The 4,797-nt window shown below is 45.6% G+C and overlaps 1 non-coding gene across 1 annotated transcript; it reads left to right on the top strand.

Moving 5' to 3' along the window:
• Positions 1–3,883: 3,883 nt before the first annotated feature.
• LOC116097291 lies at positions 3,884–4,017 on the top strand. The gene has a single exon (XR_004121334.1). It is a non-coding gene; the product is annotated as a U11 spliceosomal RNA (small nuclear RNA).
• The last annotated feature ends 780 nt before the right edge of the window (positions 4,018–4,797 follow it).

Raw genomic sequence — 4,797 nt, 5'->3', positions numbered from 1 at the left:
CGCGGCTCTTCCGGCCGCCGGGCGCGCGCCTGGCCGGCGCAGGCGCAGACGGTACTACAACACGTGGTTGAACTGCGAGCCCAACGCCGAGCTTGGCAGGGTGGGTGCTTTCTGCTGTGTGGGGCTGACTGCTGGCGTGGGTCAACTCTGCGTCGCCTACCTCGGCGTGAATCCCTGCCCTAGATGTTTCTTTCTGACTCATATCTTGCACGAGCGTGACCGGTAACCGGCGGCCTCGGAGGGCTTCCAAGTCGCCATTTTTGGTTGGTGCCTTTGTCGCGCTATGAGGATGGGACCGCGGTTCTGCATAGATACCAACAATGTGATTCTCAAACGGCACGAGAACGTGGGGGACTAGAGAGGCAGATTTGTGCCTATTATTTAGTCTGTAGTTCAGTAACACTTGGACGAGAGCTATCTGGGAGAAACTGGTTCAGTCCCTCACTTGGAGTATTTCATGTAATATAGTGGAAGAAACGTGTGAAATTCTACCTAGAGATCTAGGTAGATCTAGAGTAGGTTCTCAATTTGAACTGAAAATTCTCACACGAAAGCCCAGGGTGGTCCTGTAACCGTAAAACCATTAAGCTCTGAGCTTTTTGTTGTTGTAATATTTTCCCTATTCCAACTGCTAGGCGTGTAAGCAACACGCGGTTTCAGTCCCTAGCAAGGATTCTCAGTGAAATGGAGATCTCGCAAACAAATGTATATAAGTCTGTCATCTCAGAGCTATTAACGGTTCCTCCCCATATAGATTCTGTTCTATCTTGCCATCCTCATTCTATTAGGCTCATCCACCCTCCGGGTCTGCAAGGACTTAGTTACCACTAAATGGTAAACTGTCTATAGCCCTATTTTTTTTTTGAGGGGGGGAGATTTATTTTATGCATAAAAGTGATTTGTCTGCATTTATATATGTACTCCATGTGCATGCCTAGTGCACAAAGAGGTCAGAAGAGAGTATCTGAAGCCTTGGAGTTGGCGTTACAGATAGTTGTGAGCCACCATGTGGCTTCTGGCATTGACCCAGGTCCTCTGTAAGAGTAACAGGCTCTTTAAACCACTGGGCCATCTCTCCAGCCCCAGTGTTATTTTTCTATCACCGTTCTCATTAGAGTTTGGCAAATCACTTTCTGTGGTTGCATTCTTGCATGTACTAAACCTTTTTTTTTTTTTTTTGCTATGTGCTGGGTATATCCTGCTGGGGAAGTCAGACATCATTGTCCTTAAGAGTTTACAGGCAAGTGCACAAGAGGTGAGAATATCAATTAAGACTGTGAGTGATGGGGCTGAAGAGATGGCTTAGTGGTTGAGAGCACTGACTGCTCTTCCGAAGGTCCTGAGTTCAAATCCCAGCAACCACATGGTGGCTCACAACCATCTGTAATAAGATCTGACGCCCTCTTCTGGTGCATCTGAAGACAGCTATAGTGTACTTAGATATAGTAATAAATAAATAAATAAAAAACAAAAAACACCATGAGTCTTGAGGTTAGCCTGGTCTTCAAGCTAGGATCCCTTGATGGACAATTAGTAACGCCCACCTGGTTCCTCACCGGTTTCATCTATACCAATTACACCTCTTTCTGTTTATCTCCTTTCATTTGTAGTTCCCACTTTATAAAGGGCAGGGAACTCCATACATTATTAAAGTATAATGTCCAACAGTCTATTTTTTTGTTTGTTTGTTTCAAAAAGTACTCATATGCTTCTACATATGCTTTTTAATGTAAAAACAGTAGGCGTGGGGGAAGGGCTCACGATATGGGTGAAGTACTCTGTGTGCAAACATAAGGATCTGCATTCCATCCTCGGCATCTTCAGAAAAAGCTGGGCCAGACTGATGTCTGCAGGCTCTGGGAGCTGAACACAGGAGGAACCCCCCCAACTTTCAGAGTAGAGGGCCCTGTAGACATGCAGCATAGTGAGAGCTAACACACACACTTTTTTTTTTTTTTTTTAAAAGCACTCTGGGGGCTGGAGAGATGGCTCAGTGGTTAAGAGCACTGACTGCTCTTCCAGAGGTCCTGAGTTCAATTCCCAGCAACTACATGGTGGCTCACAACCTTCTGTAATGGGACTCGGGAGGCTGAAGCAGCAGGCACCCAAGTTCAGTCCTGGGCTACCTGATGAAATACACGCTTAAACTTCCTTCCCCTGAGGAGACAAAACCTACCCTTCTCCCGAAAGTCCCCGCTGCAACCTGAGACGGGACTCCACCAAAGTTCCCTCTGGGCAGCCAATTCGATTCTTTGGCTTACTTACATAGCAAGTGAGGGGTTACAACAGGGCTGTGGCTAATTTGTCCCCCCAAATCCACACCTTAAAAAGCTTTTTTTTTTTTTTTTTTTTTTTTTTTTTTTTTTTTTTTTTTTTTTGGTTTTTCGAGACAAGGTTTCTCTGTGTATCCCTGGCTGTCCTGGAACTCACTCTGTAGACTAGGCTGGCCTCGAACTCAGAAATCTGCCTGCCTCTGCCTCCCAAGTGCTGGGATTAAAGACATGCGCCACCACCTCCGGGCTGGATGGTCTTTTCAAGTAAGCTTGCTGAACACCCTAAGATGGTGATCCCTTGACTCAGGGCCTAAGTCACACACAACACCCTGTCTCAGAAATAAGTAAATGTGATGCCCCAGTGTAGGGGAATGCCCCAGGACAGGGAAGCAGGGGTGTGTGTGTGTATGTGGCTGGATTGGTGAGCAGGGGGAGGGGGGGATGGGATCAGGGTTTTGCGGGGGATGAGGGGACCAGGAAAGGGGATAACATTTGAAATGTAAATAAAACATCTAATTAAAAAAGTAAATGAAGCTGGGCAGTGGTGGCACACGCCTTTAATCCCTGCACTTAGGAGGCAGAGGCAAGCGGATTTCTGAGTTCGAGGCCAGCCTGGTCTACAGAGTGAGTTCCAGGACAACCAGGGCTACACAGAAACCCTGTCTCAAAAAAAAAAAAAAGTAAATGGAAATCTATCATTCTTTTCTGGGGTGTGTTTTGACTTTTCATACAGGTTCCTCAAGAAACCCAGGCCGACCTGAAGTCGGAGTCATCCTGTGGCAGCCTGCCATCCTCCGAAGTAGGATTACATGTGCCATTATACTCAGTCCAGTGCTTTGGTTTTTGCTGAAGTTGGGTTCATGTCGCCCAGGCTGGCTTGGAACTCAACATGTACCAGTAGCCTAGCCTCTAACTCGCTGCAATGCCCCTGTGTCAGCCTCCTGAGTGCAGGAATTACAGGCATGAGCCATCATCACACCCCGCTTATTTTTAAAAACTGCCTTTGATCTCATTGAAATACAGGATAAATCGTCCCGCCATATGAGCACAGGGCGCGTGCCAGCATTTTAAAATCCACCCCCATCCCCTAGAAGCTAGGTCTTAGATGATACGTTTACTCTATTTTTGCTTTTACAGTCAATAGTCTCCTCCTGTGTATCCCTGTCAGAAGACCTGAATTCAGTTCCTAGCACCCATATGACAGAACACAACATCCGAGCTGGAGGCTACGAGTGGCATTAGATTATACACGTTTTCAGTTTTGACATGTTGGGGCCCTGTGTAACCCCAGCAAGTGAGCTAAAAGCTATAACCCAACCTGAGAGCAGGTGGTTTGCACCAGCGCCGCCTACCGTTCCCTCCGCGCCCCCAGAGCCTTCCCGGCAAGCACTGCTTTAATTTGCATATCGACTCACAGACATTTCTTTCCTTCTATACAAAAATCGAGACAACGGTTCTCTTTGTGAAGGCTTTCCCTCAGCTTGAGGAAATCGACAGTTCGCTTCTTAGCTTCGACAATATGCAGTTGAAAGTTGGTTAGCCTTTCTTTTCACCTTTACCCAAAGATGGGTGGGCCGACAATGCCTCTGTGCTTCTGGCAGCTTTCAAGCAAAAAGGGCTTCTGTCGTGAGTGGCACACGCAGGGCAACTCGATTGCTCTGCGTGCGGAATCGACATCAAGAGATTTCGGAAGCATAATTTTTTGGTATTTGGGCAGCTGGTGATCGTTGGTCCCGGCGCCTGTACACTTGTGAAAATAAAGACTTTGTATATAAAAGTGAGAGTTTACTTTGCTGTGCTATAGATACTTAGTCTCAAAGTACTCTTGGTTCTTCTCCTAATCTACATGAGGAAATCCCGTAGGGAATTAGCAGGCTGGGCTTATAAACTTAATCATGTTCTCTTATTTACTGTTTTGTAACCTAGTATCATCCTTTTCTGGTTTGTAAACTCTGGACATTGAGATTTTAAGCCAGTGCTATATATAACACCTGTCACAAGTATTGATTTGTGGTAATGTCAAAATAAGTGGAGTAACTGGGTTTTGTTTTTAAAAGTGCATAACGGGCCCTTATGTATGCTTGTGATGGGACAAAAAGGATATGGGATTCTCAGGAACTAGAGTTTACTTTTCGTTGTGTTCTGTCATATGGGTGCTGAGATTGAGCACTGGTTCTGGAAGAGTAGCTTTTCAAACCTCTGAGCTGTCTCTCCAGCCCTTTAGCTATTTATTTTCATTTAAATTATTTTTGTTTTATTTGCTTATGTGCCTGGGCACCTTATTTCCTGGGATTAACAGTTGAAGACTTGTAATGAGCCACCCTGTAGGTGCCTGGGATAGAATTTGGGACTCTGAAAAAGTAGCCAGTGCTCTTAACCAATGAGCCATCTCTCTAGCCCTGCAAATGATTCCTAAGAGGAGTGGGCATTACTCTGCTTCACAGAAACTTGAGGGTTACATTGTATTATGTAGACAAAAGGAACATCCCATTTCGAAATGCCTTCTTTGTTTTTTTTTTTTTTT

Source organism: Mastomys coucha, unplaced genomic scaffold (genome assembly GCF_008632895.1).
Source record: "Mastomys coucha isolate ucsf_1 unplaced genomic scaffold, UCSF_Mcou_1 pScaffold18, whole genome shotgun sequence".
Classification (NCBI taxonomy): Eukaryota; Metazoa; Chordata; class Mammalia; order Rodentia; family Muridae; genus Mastomys; species Mastomys coucha.
Note: the sequence above shows the minus strand (reverse complement) of the source record. Positions and strands in the feature narration are given on the sequence as shown.